The sequence below is a fragment of the Hyperoodon ampullatus genome (assembly GCF_949752795.1).
Source record: "Hyperoodon ampullatus genome assembly, chromosome: 3".
Lineage (NCBI taxonomy): Eukaryota > Metazoa > Chordata > Mammalia > Artiodactyla > Ziphiidae > Hyperoodon > Hyperoodon ampullatus.
The window spans coordinates 117,674,918-117,694,109 of record NC_136916.1 but is presented as its reverse complement, the minus strand read 5'-3'; positions in this window follow the sequence as shown (position 1 = coordinate 117,694,109).

Here is a 19,192-nt window from a genome sequence, read left to right as displayed (position 1 = left end):
ATCTGGCAACCCTAGTTAACTAAATGTGATCTAAGTTCTCCTTGATAATATCTTGACTTTGTTACTTTCACAGCTTACCACTCCCCAGATTTTATTTCTTGAATAGTACGTCTTATAAACGTATCTGTCTATAATCAGACTCGTATAATGCAAAGAGCATTTGCATGCTTGTTCTGCTTTGCTTTTGCCGGGCTCTCCGCTTTGCATGTGTCCCAGGTGTATGGCCTTGACCGATACAGACATGAGTTTTGTAGATGGGCCATGGGGAGGAGCCAGAATTGAGGAAGGCATGCAGGACATCTGTGCTTCACGAAATTCAATGTGGTCCTATGTGTGGTGGGGTCAGATCCGGGCACCACCAACTGGGCCCATTCCTCCTCTCTTTCCCCTGCCTAGGGCTGCAGTGCCAGGCTGCTAGGCACCTGATGGGGCACTGGGGGAGGCCACTACTGCAGGAAGCAGGGGTCCTATAGGGGTCCATGAATTTGGATGGGAAAAAATACATCTTTATGTTTATAACACCTTTCAGGGCTGCAGGCAATCAAAACGATGACTATCAGTACCTGGGACTGTGCCACCAAGGAAGATCACAGGACTTTGTGTCTGTAATAACACATTAAGGTTATTACGGATATTCAAAATTTAATTACTCCATAAGACTTCAAAATTGCAGGAGCTGCCAGATTTGTCCATAGATCTTATTATTTAAAGTATTAAATTCACTAACAATAAATCATCATAAAATCGCGTATATATAAATTTGCTTTTTAAATGTTTTGATAACTTTATTTCAGTATAATTGGTTTTCTTTGTCATCCTGGGTATTTTATTTTATGCATTTAAAGACATTCTGAGGGCTTCCCTGGTGGCGCAGTGGTTGAGAGTCCGCCTGCCGATGCAGGGGACATGAGTTCGTGCCCCGTTCCGGGAAGATCCCACATGCCGCGGAGCGGCTGAGCCCGTGAGCCATGGCCGCTGAGCCTGCGCGTCCGGAGCCTGTGCTCCGCAACGGGAGAGGCCACAACAGTGAGAGGCCTGTGTATCCCCCCCCCAAAAAAAAGACATTCTGAGAAGAGGTCCACAGGCTTCATCAGACTGCCAGAGGGCACACACAGAAGAAAAAGTTATGAATTTGGACTAAAAGAAGATCTGAGCTCATGTAGATATAATTTACTTTCCCAAATCCATTGTCTCCAAAGCAAAATGGGCCAAACTCTCCTCATTTTCTCTTCCAAATGCATACTACCCACTGAAGACTGCCTTGTTATGAATTCCAAGTTGCTTTTAATATTCCTCTTAACCTGAATTTTACCTGCTTAGAATTTTTTCAAGGGAGTGTGATTTCTGGAGGAGAAGTACAAAGTCTTTCAGGGGATTATAAATGGTAAAAGAAAAAGAATTAAGATCAGAGCCCAAGGTTGCCTTCACTTCTTGGCTCCATTTTCAAACGCTTTGTAATTAGGATCACTATAAAAGCCAATATGGCACAAAAACTATAGGACATAAAAATATTAAATATAGAAATATGTTGGGTAGGAGAGCAAAATTGTGTTTATTTGATACATTTAGATGCAATCCCTGGGCATTTGTGCCCTTGACTGCAACTCCTCTCTACCGCCTTGTTGGTGAGCTTGGGAGCTCAGGAAAAGATGGGCTCCGGCTTAGGAAAGAGGGAACCGATGCAGAGAAAAGGGAGCCTTTGCTGCCCACACCTCTTTGTTATTTGTGAGCTTCCGTCCGAGGGCTCTGGGAAGGTTGAGAGGAGGCGAGGGGCCTAGAGATGGGGGACTGTGTGCTGGAAAATGGGTGGCTTGCTGGGTGGGAAGCGGGGGTGCCCGATCGTGGCTTGGAGGGGCAGCGGGGCGGGGTGGGGGGACACGAATGAATGCCTGAGGGTTGAACTGGGAGAATAAAGCCACGAAGGAACCAGTCTCATTAAAGAATCCATTTCCCATTTTCAGCAGTTTGCTACATTAACAAGCTGAGCTGTGAAAGGATTAGATCCGCTAAGTGAGAGCCTGTTCTGTGCACCACTGCTAAACACATTTCAGAAAGCAGTGGATTCGCCTTAAATGAGTATCTGCTGGAGGAGCAAAGCCCTAGGAAAACAAAGGGGCACGCCGGGGTAAGCTAATAATTCCCGCTGTGCTTTGAGGGCAATGAAATGACTGCAGCCCTGAGAACTTTTTCTCCCTCCCCTGCAGTTGGTATAAACATAAGAGCCATTTTGATCATATCGACACTTCGGCAACAAGTTGCTTCCCAGGTGCCAACTAAATGTCACTCTTCAAAGGGTTAAATGGACCCAAAGGACTCAACCTCAAATATTCTTCTTTTGCGTCCATTTAGTATACATACCTATTAAAGAAAACGATGGGCATAGATTCATATCCTGTCTACAAATAATCGAATGATACAAGAACAAATCTACCACCAGCTGCTTCGTCCCATGCTATGCTTTGACTGGAAGGGGAAAGCCAAGTTTCGAGCCAGGTCTAGCCTGACTCAGGCCCTAACTTGTGAGTCCTGCTATTCTAACCCTTTCTCTTGATCTGCTTTTCAGCCTGTCTCGGAGCACACAGCTCAGCACAGCAGGGAAGTTGCTTAGCAAAGGGCCACCCACTTGCCTATTATTCCTTCCTCGCCTGTGACATGACACAAGAACAAAGTAGACATTAACCGCTACATTAAACCCAGAAAGAAAGTAATCAGCAACCTGTTATTCCCTTAATAAAGGGAAACACATGCAGTGTGAAATCCAGAAGACTAATCAATAGCCGCAGACAATGCAATGTGCCAAACAAATTGCAAATCAATTAGAATCCTTGTTTTCTTTGAAATGGTTCACTATATCTAAAGCAATTACTCCTTCATTAGACCTAATTTAACAGCATGACTGCCCTGGCTACAACTGGCAGCGTCTGGCTATCAAATGGAAGAAGGACAGCTTATTTCTGTCTGTCTGTGAGTCTAGCACCAATCAAAAAAAATTTTGAATTCCTTTATATGACAGAAACTTTTAATGAACGGGTGGATATTTGTCTTAATCAAAATATCAATACCAAAATGACAATACCTCCCCCCAAGGGAAATTAAAGGAGAAAAGAGCTACAAGAATTACTGAATAAGAATCTGTGGTTAAAAAATGTATTTCTTCTTTTTATGCTAGCCTAAAGTAGATAAAAATGACATTTAAATATGTAAAGTCTTTTTAGCTCTTTAACTTAAAACTTGATACTAGTTCTAGGACTTTTGAAAAGAGAAACCTCCTGAAACCTTCCAAGAATTTGGAATATTCTTGTAAATGATCACATAAAAAAGTACCAGTTCACTTTATTTGTAAAGCTATTTTAAAAAATAGCTTTATTGAGGTATGTTTTACATACAATAAAATTCACCCATTTAAAATGTACACTTGATGAATTTTGACAAATGTATACAGTCATGTAACCACCACCTCAATCAAGATATAGACCATTTCGGGACTTCCCTGGTGGTGCAATGGTTAAGAATCCGCCTGCCATTGCAGGGGACACGAGTTCGATCCCACATGCCGCAGAGCAACTAAGCCCGTGCGTCACAACTACTGAGCCTGTGCTCTAGAGCCCGCGAGCCACAACTACTGAGCCCACGCACCGCAACTACTGAAGCCCGCGCGCCTAGAGCCCGTGCTCCGCAACAAGAGAAGCCACCACAGTGAGAAGCCCGCGCACTGCAACGAAGGTCCCCCTGCAAAAATGATATGGAACATTTCTATCACCCCAATAAGTTCCCAGGTTCCCTTTTGCAGGAGGTCCCCGCCCTTCATCCCTGGCCCCAGGCAACATGGATCTGCTTTCTGTCAACCCATTTCACTTTTAAAAACAGTTTCCCATCCTGTGGAAGTACGGGACTGGAAAAATAATTGAAATAAGGTTTTTCTACCAGTACAGGAAAAAATGGTTTTATACGACTGGGACGGCAAGTAATCTCTGAGAACTGAAAAATAAGATTACAGCTTTTTGGAAAGTAGATAATGCTTAAGGAGATCAAACCATTTCTGGAAGCTGAGGAAAATATTCTTAAATGAACTGAAAAAAGCTGAGGAAAATATTCTTAAATGAACTGAAAAACACTTAATACTCATAACTTGTTATTAAATCACTAAACCTCATAGGCTGATATTTTCTTCTCTTTGAAAATAGTCACAGCTCCAAGAATTGTTTTTTCATTTTATGTTTCTGAATTATTTTTTTCTGACTATAAAATCAATCCATTTTGATTATATGAAATTCCAACATTACAGAATTTAAAAATGTAGGAAGGAAGGTCCTTGTATTTCCATTCCTCCCAATAAGTTTCCAAAGGATGTTCTTTATAGCATTGTGGTAGTAGTGAAAACTTGGAAGCTCTGGGAGTTTGAGCCTTAAATTAAGTCACACATGTTGCTGTTTCCCTTCATCCTTCCTTTGCTTCCCTTATAACAGCTTTTACTCGCCCTCCCCTCCTCCTATCCTCCCTCTTCACCTCACATCAATTGGCTTTTCATTCTCTGCATCCTTTCCCTTTCTTCTTTTTTTTTTTTCTTCAGAGTTCAGGCAGGAAAATTCTTGCCCTGAGAGCACCCATATCTTTTGCAAGCCAACCAACCCATTTCCCACCTCCTACTCCTCAAAAGAAAATAGTCTGTCAAAGCTTTCACATTCTGAAGGTAAATTTGTGCTACCCCACAGGACACCCCATCTTGCCCCCTTTAACCTTGCACTATTAGCACTGTGATTCAGTCAAATTATTTTTTGTTTCTGTTGGGTAGACCAACACTCATAATTTACTCTAGTCAGTCAATCAATTCATCAACGAGCATTCATTGAAGGCCTGCTTGCCAGCAAAACCTGATTGGCTGGTTCTGGGAGTTGATTTGTAACTCGAATGAATAGCATTTATGATGGTGGGGGATAGGATGAGGAAGTTATGAAGTTGGATCATCATCCAAAGGTGATTTCGTTCGGTGCTTAGGCTAAGCAAAAGCTGAGGTGAAAGTAAACAAGAAAGAGTACATTCCTCGTCTTCAGCTCTCTCTGCTGACCTTAGAGTGGAAACGGCTTTGTCATGGACACTGCGGCTGCTTCAGTCCCAGGGCTTGGCTAAAACTGGAGTGGCCTCGGGAAGGAAGCTGCTATAACTATCTGAAGAGTATTTTTAATTATTCAGATTAAATCTTCCTTAACCCATGGCTATTTATGCTCTCCGAATTTGCAACTCTTCATGTGCACCACCCCCCGCTTGCTTTGCCATAACTTCAAGACCATTGTCAGCTGGTCGGTAGTTGAATACTTAGGCCGGCCCCACAGGGCTTCAGCTGGCAGTGGTAGCTAAGGAAGAGACAAGGGTTGGTCTCTGGCTAACAAGATGGTGACCACCACATAATTAGATACTGAATAAATCAATGTGAGCTCTTCTAAGAAGAGAAATGGCAACTTTTATCCTTTGTGAGGCAAAGAGACAAGGATTTTGGGGGTTTTCAGTTTCCTAAGAAAGATAAAAATCAATTAGATTATAGAAGTCCCCACTAGAGAGTCTTGACAGAAAACCTTTCACTCATAATTTTACATCCTGCCATATTCACTGGTTAAGTCACTGCTGGGAATTTTTGAATTGGTAACAGTTATTTAAATGTTTTTTCAAAGCAATGTCCAACCAAAATGAACTATCTGATGGCTCTGGTTCATGGGCTTTACATCATTCCTGCACATGGCATGGAGACCTGATTCTTGCTAGTGCACAGATAAAAGCCATAACGGAATGGTGACAGAACAAATGAAGCCTGTCCTTCAAAGCAAGTACGGCCCTTTGTTTGTTCTGCTATAGAAAAAGTGAATAGACGGGTCTTTTGCAAACTTTCAGGGTACCAAATTTTTATCTCCTTCCCCCACTCCTTGGAATAATCATTTTGGTTTTTGAATCTTTTTCCTTGAATGTCTTATTGACCATTAATATGAGAATTTTATCCACCATGGATGAATGTTAACTAATACAGTTTTTCATACAAATGCAAACATCCTTTTTACCCGCCTCTGGTGACTCGGCGTCTTGCACCAGCATGGTATCATTCAGCTTCAGTTGCTATAGCATTTTCAAGAACCTCTCTGTTCTTGTCATAAATTACCTTTAAGTGAAAAAAGCTCAAAAGAGGTCTGCAGCAAACTGTATCAAATAATGAATCTGTAAGCGGTGGAAGAAAACACTTATCTTACTTATGCTCTTCTCCCATCGATTGTTCAGTGACCCTTCTTTGGGATACAGATGAGCATAACCCTGAAAAATGTTTGTGTTGTCTTTCTTTAACTGGCAGCCTGCGGGCTGCATGATCTAATAAATATTGGCAGGGCCAAATGAAATAATATAGAAGAGCTTCTCTTCTTTAAAGTCCACAGACCAAGAGACTCTTGTCACTTGTTAATATCTCCATCAAACACTGAAGTGTTAACATATGTGATACGACCACGCAATCAAGTAAGGACCGATTTGTTGACTAATTAAACCAACACAACAAGCTCTTTAGCACCTACAAGTGACAAGTTTAGAGCAGGCAAGTGGAAACTCTCAATTGAGTCCCCTTTTATGAGACTATCATGCCAAATTCAATTCTGACTGAGTAGTATTTGAATGTACTTGACTTCCACCATGTGCTGACATGCTTACAATAATTCATCATGGGTGACAATAGCCCAATATTAGAGATTTATGATATATACAAAACAGTTACAAATGAAATATAGCTCTAACGTGGGTCTGCTTTCCTTACCCACTGCCTATTGATATTATAATTAATGGTCAATTACTTAGGGAAAAGAAAACAGAAAATAGTCATTACTGGTTTCAGTCATCATTGGATTTTTTTTTTTTTTCGGGCAAATTCTGGAGGTAAATGGAATCATTTTCACAGTGGTTGCTTCAAAATAATAAATGGACATAGACGCCTTATGTTCATGACTCATTTTAGCAATGAGAATGAGCTAATAATAATATTTTAAAGGAAACTGAATTAAATTAAGCCCGAGAAGTACAAAAGAATTCCAAGATGTATCTTTGTGTGTGTAGATAACACATGCATGTTATGTCTGTGTGAGTATATGCACCTCCCTCCACCTACCACCCCGAGGCTTTATATTCAGTTTTCTTGTTTGTAAATAGAAGCAGTTCCACTAACTTATTTCTAATGTCATTCTGAGCCCTAAAATTTCACGGCCTCTGCTTGACCTCTCCATATCCAGGTTAGTGGAAAGAGAGGCAGAACACTTCCTATTGTTTTTGGCGCTCTTCCTCTCTCCTTTCTCTGTATACTCACTTTTTGTCCTTTGTGTGCACATATCCAAATTTTCTGTACCCAGCCCCAGCCTTCTGACTGAGCCCATCCTTGCCAGCTGGACAATTCCACTTGTGGATAATCAAGAATTGAGTGTATCCATAACCCATATACCTACAGATATATGAGTCATATTTTCCAATCCCGTTATGCCTATAAATGCATTAGTACATAAGACACGTTAGTAGTAGCAGGTCCCCCAGAGGCTGTTGAATTAGCAGGGAAAGCCACAGGTCATGGCCACTTAATATAGAACTGTTCTCTGGGTCCAGCTACAGATGCTCTGCTTTAGCCAGGCCCCAGGTTCTATGCATCCCAGAGCTGCAGATCAGTAGACTGTATCCCAGGTGCTAAATGTCTTCTCTAGTCTCAAATGCCTGGCTGGGAACAAGGGTCAGCATCTGGTAAGATACCAAATAAGGTCTCATCAAATTTTGAGATTGACCTCCAGACCCTAAGTGGCCACATCCTGTCCATCAAATTAGCTGTCTGATAATTCCCTCACCTTGTGATGAAATGACTGATACTGTGCCACCTGCAAGTCCTCCTGCCTCCTGTCCCTCATCCCCCTCAAAGAGACAATCTTCTTATTTTTCCCTTAATCTCTGGCTGGATTTTATTCATTTTGAGTAGACAGTACAGTCATATAGTTCAAAAATCAAAATTATGTAAAAATATATTCCTTGAGAGGACTTGCTCATAGCTTCATCTCTGTCCACCCTGGGGAAGCAGGAAAGCTGGTGGTATAACTCAGTCCGAGGCCAAAAACGTGAGAAGCAGGGGGCTGCTAGTATAAGTCCTAGTCTGAAAGCCTAGAACCGGGAGCTCTGATGTCTAACGCCTGAGAGCAGGAGAAGACGGTTGTCCCAGCTCAAGAAAAGAAAGAGAATTTACCTTTCCTCCACCTTTTTGTTCTATTTAGGTCCCCAGTGGATTGGATGATGCCTACCTGCCTTGGTAAGCGAGATCTTCTTTACTTTGCCTAAACACTCTCACAGATATACTCAGAAATAGTGTTTTACTAGTAATCTGGGCATCCCTTAGCCCAGTCAAGTTGACATATACAATCAACTATCAAAGAGATATTGTAATAACTTCTTGATGCCAATATTCCCAAACTGGGATATGTTTACCACTGGTCTTTGAGGGTATGTGCATAAAGATATTTATTTCAATGGCTATAACTTTATTTTGTATCAGAAAAATTAATGATCAATATATTAAACATGAATATTGTTTCTTAGGATGAGTTTTAAGATAAAAAACAATAACTAATGTAATTTGATTTAATGTCCTTTTAAAGAGAACCGTAAAGTGAATAATGAACAGTTGATGTGCAGATAAGGCAAAAAATGTGGTATACAAAAGACCAAGATTTGGGAAATGTTGCTCCATACAATATAGGTATTTCTAAAAAAGTACAAAATGTTTTCAAAATAAATTGCTTTAAAACTTTTAGAGAAAGTCACTAATTTAAAAAACCCTAAAATGAATCTTTTCATAACTGAATCATCGCCATAATATAATTATTCATTACTGTAAAGATCTCAAAATTTCATGTTTTGGCTTCAAGTTGCTTCAAGAGAAAGACATATGTATTCCAGTTGAGAACCGTAACACAGTATTGGAGAGAGAGCTAATGAGTTTCTGCTCATAAACATGGGAAGCGCATTACAATTCCTTTTTTAAAAACTATGCACATTTTAAAACAGTGTATGCAGTCTGGAGAACTTTGGGTTTATGGGTTGATGAGATATTTCAAAGAAAATTTTAGCATGTTTGAAAATATGGTAATTCTCTTTAGTAAATAGAGAAATCAGAAAGTTCAGCACAAGAATGGAGTACTAGGTTTTTGTATATGTACAGACACGCACAATTTCATTTTTGTTTTTAGATGCAAATTACTGGGAGAAGGAATCTTCATGCTCCAAACACTGAGAGCTTAGATTTTTTAAAAGTCCATTAATTTTAGTTTCTTTCAAGGTCCAGAGGATTTTTTACAGACTGCTTTTGAGATCAGATGCTCTCTAAAGAAATCAATCCAATTTCAATAGAAGAGCTATGCTGTGTTGGGATTTTTCATATAATCCAACTGCTAAATGATATCAGGGCTACTTTATTTAAAAGAAGAAATACAGACAACTCAGTGTTCTCAAATCTCTACATTCTCACAAGATCAGCTGACCAAAAATCCTTCCCTAAAGAGAAAGAATGCATTTTCCATGATCAAGGAAAATCGACATTAATGAAATAACATCTGTACTGATATAGAATGTTATTTATTTGATAATATCAAACATAGTGCTAATGCTCTAAGTGAAAGCCACGAGAGTAAAGGTGAAGCATATGAAACTTATTTCCGCATTGTTCCTGAAATGCGACTCAACCCCTCAGGCCTACAGGAGCTTCTTCAGCCTCTTGACTCAGAGGAACCCATAACTATACTCTCCAGATTTCATAGATAGCAACAGAACAGGGTCATGAATAAAGAGGGTCATCAGTAAGTCTAAATCTAAGAATGTGCTTCTATTGTAAAGGGAGAGAGAAGTAAATTCTTATTTTATTTGTATTGAAGTATAGTTGATTTACAATATCGTGTTAGTTTCAGGTGTACAGCAAAGTGATTCAGTTATACATATATATATATATTCTTTTAAAATTCTTTTTCATTATAGGTTATTACAAGATATTGACTATAGTTCTCTATGCTATACAGTAAATCCTTGTTGTTTATCTCTTGTATATAAGGTAGTGTGTATCTGTTAATCCCATACTTCTAATTTATCCCTCCCACCCTTCCCCTTTGGTAACTGTAAGTTTGTTTTCTGTGTCTGTGAGTTTGTTTCTGTTTTGTAAATAAGTTCATTTGTACTATTTTTTTAGATTCTACACATAAGTGATATCACATATTTGTCTTTCTTCGTCTGACTTACTTCACTTAGTATGGTAATCTCTAGGTCCATCCATGTTGCTGCAAATAGCATTATTTCATTATTTTTTATGGCTGAGTAATATTCCATTGTGTGTGTGTGTGTGTGTGTGTGTGTGTATATGTGTATATACACACACACACCACATCTTTATCCATTCCTTTTGGACACCTAGGTTGCTTCCACGTCTTGGCTATTGTAAATAGTGCTGCTGTGAACATTGGTGTGCATGTATCTCTTAGAATTAGAGGTTCCTCCAGATGTATGCCCAGGAGTGGGATTGCTGGATCATATGGTAACTCTATTTTAAGTTTTAAAGGAATCTCCATACTGTTCTCCATAGTGGCTGTACCAATTTACATTCCCACCAACAGCATAGAAGTGTTCCCTTTTCTCCACACCCTCTCCAGCATTTATTATTTGTAGACTTTTTAATGATAGCCACTCTGATCGGTGTGAGGTGGTACCTCATTGTAGTTTTCATTTACATTTCTCTAATAAAGTGATGTTGGGCATCCTTTCATGTGTCTATTGGCCATCTGGATGTCTTCTCTGGAGAAATGTCTATTTAGGTCTTCTGCCTATTTTTTGATTGGGTTGTTTGGTTTTTTGTTATAGAGTTGTAGGGGCTGTTTGTGTGTTTTGGAAATTAATCCCTTGTTGGTCACATCGTTTGCAAATATTTTCTCCCAGTCCAGAAGTTATTTTTTAGTTTTGTAGATGATTTCCTTTGCTGTGCAAAAACTTATAAGTTTGATTAGGTCCAATTTGTTTATTTTTGCTTTTATTTCTATTTACTTGGGAGACTGACTTAAGAAAACACTGGTACAATTTATGTCAGAGACTGTTTTGCCTATGATCTCTTCTAGGAGTTTTATGGTGTCATGTCTTATATTTAAGTCTTTAAGCCATTTTGAATTTATTTTGGTATATGGTGTGAAGGAGTGTTCTAACTTCATTGGTTTACATGCAGCTGTCCAGCTTTCCCAACACCACTTGCTGAAGAGACTGTCTTTTATCCATTATATATTCTTGCTTTGTCAAAGATTAATTGAGCATAGGTGTGTGGGTTTATTTCTGGTACTTTATCCTGTTCAACTGATCTATATGTCTGGGTTCATGCCAATACCACGTTGTTTTGATTACTGTACCTTTGTAGTATTTTCTGAAGTCTGCGGGGGTTATGCCTCTAGCTTTGTTCTTTTTCCTCAGGATTGCTTTGGAAATTCTGAGTCTTTTGTGGTTCCATATAACTTTTAGGGTTATTTGTTCTAGTTCTGTGAAAAATGTCATGGGTAATTTAATAGAGATTGCATTAAGTCTGTAGATTGCTTTGGGTAGTATGGCCATTCTAACTATATTAATTCTTCCAATCCAAAAGCATGGGATATAAGTGAATTCTTATTATTAAAAGTCCTCCCAAATAAAAGTTTTGAAGAGTTCAATCTAACAGATGCAACCAAATCTTTTTATTGACATGTTGTTTCATTGTTTTACAAGATATAAGATCAGAACAAAAAAGAAAAGGGTTTCTATTTCTCAAGTTGCTCATTTATAATTTCCATTAACAATTCCTCATCTCCTTCACCTCTGTCAGTCCTTCTCTGCCCACTCCAATGTTTTGAATTGTGAAAAAGACACTTTCTAGAAGGTTCTTAATGATGGCTGTGATTTGTAATTTTGAAAATGTCTAGATCAGGTTTCACAAATTGGATTTCTTGGAACCTCAGTCCTTGATGACGTTAATTGGTGTTCCATGAAAAAGAGTTCAATGTAAGACCCAGTATGACCAAAAGATATCCCTCAAACACCCAACAGAAAAAGTTATTCAAGGAAACTCTTGGAAGGGTCTCAGACTGCCTTTTGCAAAAACCCATCTTGTCTGATGAGCCAAAGTTAGTATGTCTGGTATAAAAAGTAACTTTGCCATATATATATATATATATACATTTTTTTTTGCGGTACGCGGGCCTCTCACTGCTGTGCCCTCTCCCATTGCGGAGCACAGGCTCTGGACGCACAGGCTCAGTGGCCATGGCCCACGGGCCCAGCCGCTCCGTGGCACACGGGATCCTCCCAGACCGGGGCACGAACCCGCGTCCCCTGCATCGGCAGATGGACTCTCAACCACTGCGCCACCAGGGAAGCCCAACTTTGCCATATTTATGTATCCTTTAATTCTTGTGTCAAGCAGTAAAAGTCATGCAAACAATTGCATACTAATTATATAAAATATAGATGCACTTTTAGATTACAGACCCCATGTTTCACCACACTGAAATAACTTAAAAGATTTTGTCTATGTTCTTGTTTTTTACTAAGCACATATGTGTATATACACATACACACACACATTTTAAAAAATGTAATCATGTCATGTCCATAGTTTTACAGTTTAAATTTGTTCACTCAATAAATGTTTTATAATATCATTTTTAATGGCTATATAATATTCCATTTACAGATGTTCCATAATATATCAACTAATCTCTGATTGTTGAATATTTATGACCTTTGAAGATTTCAGTTGCTTGAAAACTAATTCCAGATTAATGACTCTAAGAAACAGGTCATAGCAAAGTTCAAAATTAAAAATCAGGAAAACTTTTTTCTCCCTCTTTTTTTTCCCCTGTGATACCAAAACTACATATCAACTAAAAAAAAATCAAAATATAGGACATTATTATTTACAACTTGTGCCCAATCCATGTCCAAAAAGAATTACAATAAAAGGCCTATATCTTTCATTAGTACTTTTAAACTGAAAGCAATCAACATACAGCCTGCCTATGGAAAGCATATTTTGAAAGCACCTATGTACCAAACAAATAGCATTTTGTAAGTGTTAGCATAATTTCCACTTCAATATTGAGTTTTCATCAGTAATCAATGGTTATAAGGGTTGCACAATAATATTTCAAGATCAATAATTTACAGTGTGAAAAAGGAATGAAGTTAAGAAAGTATAGTTAAATACAGTTTGTTCATAGGTATCCCATAATTTTGGTTGCCACACAATCACATGTCTTTGTGAAATGGTCTCTGTGCAGTGCCTGCCTGGCCTATAGGTCTGAAAACAGAGCCAGGTATCCTAACCACATCCCAGAAATGCCTATGATACCAGCGACAGTCAAGCCAAGTTTCTTATCAGTATGGTCTAACCAAGGTTTCCCTAAGGAAGAGGGTATGTGCTTCTAAACAAAAGCAAAGAAGCTTAATGTTTTAGTTAAACTTTCTGGAACAGTGAATATAGTTCACAGGCTGAAACTAGTCCCCATTTCCTTTCCTCCTTTACTTCCTCTGTGGATGATAAGAAATCCTGGATACCCATCTGGAGGAACCCACTACTACCCCAACCCACTGTTTGGCATTCTAGGTCTTTCACAGACTATCTTCTGAGCTTATTTCTTACTCACCTCCCTTCTACTCTTGACCCTTTAGTCTTTTCAAAACTCAGCAATTAGCGTGATCCCGATCTAGTCTGTAAGTGAAATTATGTCACTCCTCTGCTCAAGCTGCCCCACCCCCCAGTGGCCCCTCCTTTGACTCGGGGTGAAAGCCAGAGGCCTTAAAACCCTCTCCAAGGCCCAGCTGCCCATGATGGCTTTGGGCTCACCTGCTCCTGCTCTCCACACACTCATTCCACTTCAGCCACAAGGGCCCCTTCCTTCTGCTCCCTGAGTTTCCTCCTTCTGCCGCCTCAGGGTCTTTACCCTTCTTCTCTCTGTTTGGAATGTTCTTCGCCCAGATACACACATGGCTTGTTCCCTCAGGCCCTCAGGTCTTTACATAAAGATCATCTTTTCAATGGGGCCTTCTCTGGCCACCCTACCTATAATAGATTGAAAAATATGGCCAGTATTCTGGTACATCACAATACTGGGACACCACAATCATGTGGTACAAGCCCAAAGGTACATCTGATTTCAGACATGGCTGGATCTAGGGGCTCAAATGACATCTTTGAAGCTCTGTCACTCTCTCTCCATTTCTTGGACACTCTATCCACTACCAGGTTAATATCTCCAGAGAACAGAGATAGTCTCTTCTGACAGCAATTCCAGACAACTCCTGGGATTGTGTCCAGTGACCATTGCTGAACCGATTGCTGGACAAGGGACATGGTTATCCTCCTACTGGCCAGGCCCACATTGTGGGCCTATCCCTTTGGATAGAGTTGGGAGCAGGGTTAACCCCATCATCATATGGGCTGGGTGCCCCTGGGAAAGGAGAGTTCTGTTACCAGGAGAGCAGAGGTAATGTGTTCCAGATAGGCTTACACCCAACATGTCCAGTTACGTTCTGTTAGTAGCACTGTGTATCTGACTGTGGACAAACCCTCCCAGATAGTAGAAAAGACACAGATACCATTGATTTTTCCCTTATGAAGAAGGATCAGTAACAAAGGAGAAGACATGTCATGTCGGATGGAAAAGCAGACAGAATGATTGCCAAGATTTTTGATTCTCTTGCCTAGCTCCAACTGGCTTTCCACATGTCAGCTTTAGAATTTAAAGATGGGGGTGGGAAGGGTCCACGGTATCTGTAGTGCTTGTTAAATAAGCCTCCACAGCAACATCCACAACCTGAAATAAAAGTGGTGTTTCAGAAAGCCCTGCCTTAAGGAGAGAGTTGGGGGTAGGGGCTGCGGAGTGGGGAGAAACTACATTTTATTGGAAAAAAAATCACCATGTTTAACAAAGATTTTGAGAACAAGGTAAAATGAGAATATACAATGTCCATTATAGGGCAGAACTGAGATGAGAGAAGGGAATCAATATGCCTCAGCAATACTTAAGAGATGTTTTTCGTCTGGAAAATGATCTTAGGACCACTTTTGCTATTTTGAAATCCAGCCCAAGCACTTGTGAGAAGATGACCTTTATATATTGCATTTTGCAGAGAACTATATATAGTTGGATACAATATCTTGACCTACAGGGGGAAAAATGAAATAGAAAAATGGTATTTCCGGGTTTTCAACCAAAAAGCAGTACATGGCAGAAGAGAGAGTTCAGAAGCTGCAAACTTGGCCCAGTAGAGTGCACTGGCTGAAATGTCATTATCTGAAGGATTCTAGACATCTGCATTATTTTGCATGAGCCTCCATCAGCAAGTGACGTAGAGCGGGGAGGAAAAGCATTGTTTTTTTTCATTTCTTAAAAATATCTTGTCCCGATTCTTGGCTTCACGTGCTTTGGGGTGGGGGGGGTAATCGGAGGAGGTGCTCCTGAGGAGAAAAGGTCACTGATTTCCAAAAGGTTAGAGATTCTTTTTTTCTTTCAAAGAATAACATTTCAGCTTGATATTATTTTAGTATTTACCACTCTGTATTGTCTTAGACCTCATCTTGGCAAAGGGCTCCTAAACAACTGCCACTTTTAGCATTGCTGCCAAAAGGCGCCTTTTCACAATAAAGCATGCTGTGCTTTGGCAGGAAATCAATAAAGTGAAAATCTGTTCTCATCATCCATACATTTACCATCACAATCAACAATCAAAGGCAAGACCTGGGTTCTTTATCCACAGGCTCCAGCCTCCCAATTTTCTGCTATGAAAGGCAGCATAAATTAGAACCCTCGGTTCCTGTTAGCTGGGCTTAATGGGTATGATTTATGAACCATTAAATGAGGTTATGTAAATTGATCCTCAGCAGAATGCTAGCGCCCAGGTGACAGGTGCAGCGTGCTCGTCCACAAGGGTTCTGCACAAATCAGATTTCAGTGGCATTCAGTTTGAGGAAAGAGAAATATGTTGTCAACAAGGAAGTGATTTAAATAGTGCCCTGGGTTTGTCAGCAATTATGCCTTTCTTCTTAATTGCTGAAAACTATATAAATTCTAATAGGAAATAAATTAGTAATTTACCAGTTAATGACAAGGGGTATAAAGGAGAAGGGCTTATATTTTAAAAGCCATATTACCAGTGAGGCCATACACTTGGGTGATTTCACTTATGCCGTTCAAGTTGAAGAGATGCTTTAAAGCAAGAGTATAAACTTTGACACACTACCACTAAAATTACACTCATTGGCAACAGAAAAGAAAACTGGATCCACAGAGAAAATGCCCTTGTGGAACTGCTTCAAGTGTTCCATAGAAATGGAGATGTCACCAGGGTGTCTATTTGTCATCATTAACATCCTAAGTCATCCTAAGTCTGTTTGTCACCATTAACATCCTAAGCGTATAACAAATACTCATTTTTAACCAGGGTGCAAAAAATTTGCTTTATCTTTCAAAAACTTTTTGGAAACCTGGGATCTGATCACTCAAGTCAAAAACACACAGGGCTTTTAGCTTGCCTGCCTCGTTCAGACAATACATAGCAAGAACACTTTCTGCTATATTCTTTGCAGTGAAAGGAACAGGCTTTGTGCGTAATGATGATCCTCTCACTTTGCGCCTCCAAATTAAAGGCCCAGTTTAACCAAACAAAAAAAAGATCCCCGGGGGAGTGTATACAAAATTTTTTCACTAGTTTTATAAATGGAAAGAAAATCTCAAATCCATTCCTCCCCTTAGGCTTGCTGTCCATAATCAAGAACGTGGTGGCCTTCTGAGAAAGGCTTCTCCTGGGAAAGTGAGTTCAATATCATCCCCGGCTTTTGTCTGAAGCTGTTATTATGCCTGTTACCATGCAGCTGACCCTGTAAGAGGACACATATGGATGGGATAGGAATGTTCCCTCGTCCCTGGCTGAGCCTATTAGAGCTCTCAACAGGGGGTCTCTACTACTCTTTTTAGTAGTCATTTCTGCCTCACAAGTGCAGTTGTTTATGGACAGCCGAGAGGATTTGAACCACTGTGGTGCTATACGAAAGAGTGACAATAGGGCAGAGGTCATATGTTTAAAGAGGGTTGTCGCTGTGGCTCCCTAGGAGAGGTTCTCCCTGCAGAGGAAAATACTAAGATGTCGTTTGTGAACTTAGAAAAGAGCCCTGAAAGGCCACAAGTGAAGAATTACATAACCATTGACATCTATAGATGACTTTAGTGCTGGTGGGTAAAAATCCTTTGAAGGTAGGGAAGGGTTATGAAAAGTAGTTTTATAATTGGTGTAGGAAAAAACGCTTGGGGACCCATGCAGCAGTAAAGGCTCACCAGCTGTTTCACTTACTAGCACCATGATTTAAAAAGCATATGGCTGTGAGCAAGTTCTTTTACTTTCTGGATAACAGCCCTGTCTCATAGGATGCTATTGTGGAGATTAAATAAGATAATGCATGAAAGTGTGTGTGTGAGTGTGTGTGTGTGTGTGTGTGTGTGTGTGTATATATACACACACACATATATATATACACATATATATATATATATGCAATAGCCCAAACTTTACATATATATATGTATATATAAAGATCTCTCTCCCTCTTTCCCTCTTTATATATAAAGAGGGAGAGAGACCTCAGTTTCTCGCTCTAGAACCTTGAGATGCCTTCTCCTAGATATCTCTGTCCATGTAAACACACCCCTTAATGCCAGATCTTCATGGTCCTCTTACCCAAACCAACGAGCCCCTCCCATATCCCTCCACTCTGGTCCTCCCCTGCCTCCTATCCTGTGCAGTAATGGTATGTTGATTAAGAGCATGATTCTGAATCATGTCATTGGGATTTACACCCCAACTTCCCTACTTGTTAGCTTTGCGACCTTGAACAGCTTATTTCACCCATCTGTGCCTTCGATTCCTTCCCTGTAAAATGGGGATAAAACACAGCACCTCCTGCATGGAGTTATTCTAAGGATTAAATGAGTTAACATATGTGATGTGCCAAGTATGGAATGTGGCAAGTAGTAAGTGCTATGTACCATTATTATTATTATTATTATTATTCTGATAGTGCCCTCTACCTCTCTTGTCTCTGTATTCAAATATTCGATTGCTTGCCTGAAAGAGGGCACTAACATATACTGAGCCCAAGACACATACCAGGCACTTTCCGTACATTGCTAAGATCTAAAATGTGCATTTTATCCCCACTTGGTAAGGGAAGCGGAAGCTCAGTGAAATTAAGTAATCTGCCAAGAATACAAGGCAAATAAGTGTAGAGCCAGCATTCAGACCCAGGTCTGTCTGACCTCCAGTCCCATGATCTTTCACTGTACATCACGGGCCCGGGACAAAACATTCACAGGCATGGAAAAGAAATGGACAGGAACACCTCCTCGTAGGACCTCACCTCGGTGTGGTGGAAAGAGCACTGGGCTCTGACTCCCACACTCTTTGAATTTGAGTTTCCTCACCTATAAAAACAGAGGTGCTAGACTGGAGGCTTCCAAACCATGCACCCCAAGCCCTTGGGTTTCTTCAAGATTGCTCAGGGGCCACTACAGAGGAAGGGCCTAGCAACAGAACCCGGACTCACCATGAGCTGCTCACCCCATCTAAATAGAGTAATACTGGGACTCTGGATAAGATGTTTGACAATGTCAAGATCAAAGCATCAGCTCTAATATTCTGAGTATCTTTTTTAAATTCGAGAGAGTGAAAATATGACCCCAGTCTATACCGAAATAATGTTCTATCCAGTAAACATTTCTCTGGTGCTATTACATGTAAGACACCACATTGGAGATTGAATATATAACCTCCCCTTCCCCCCAAAATTGTCTTATACGAACTCCCTGCTCTACGCTGAGTGCACTCTCAAGATGCATGTCTTTCAAGAATTGTGTTTTCAATTCACTTAAAAGTCAGAACGTGAAATGTTCCCCCAAAGCTCTTAACTTTTGTACTTTAGACCCCCATTTCCCTGAAGAATATTTTTATCTCTCCCCTTTCTCCATGTTTTATCAGTGTACTTTATCTTGTGAACACAACTCTGTGTCCTAAAGAGCCTAACACTTTGTTACTTTTTCAATAAGTAATTCTCAAGTGAACAGCCATTGTCCCTTGTGTGGCAGGCTCCAAGCAT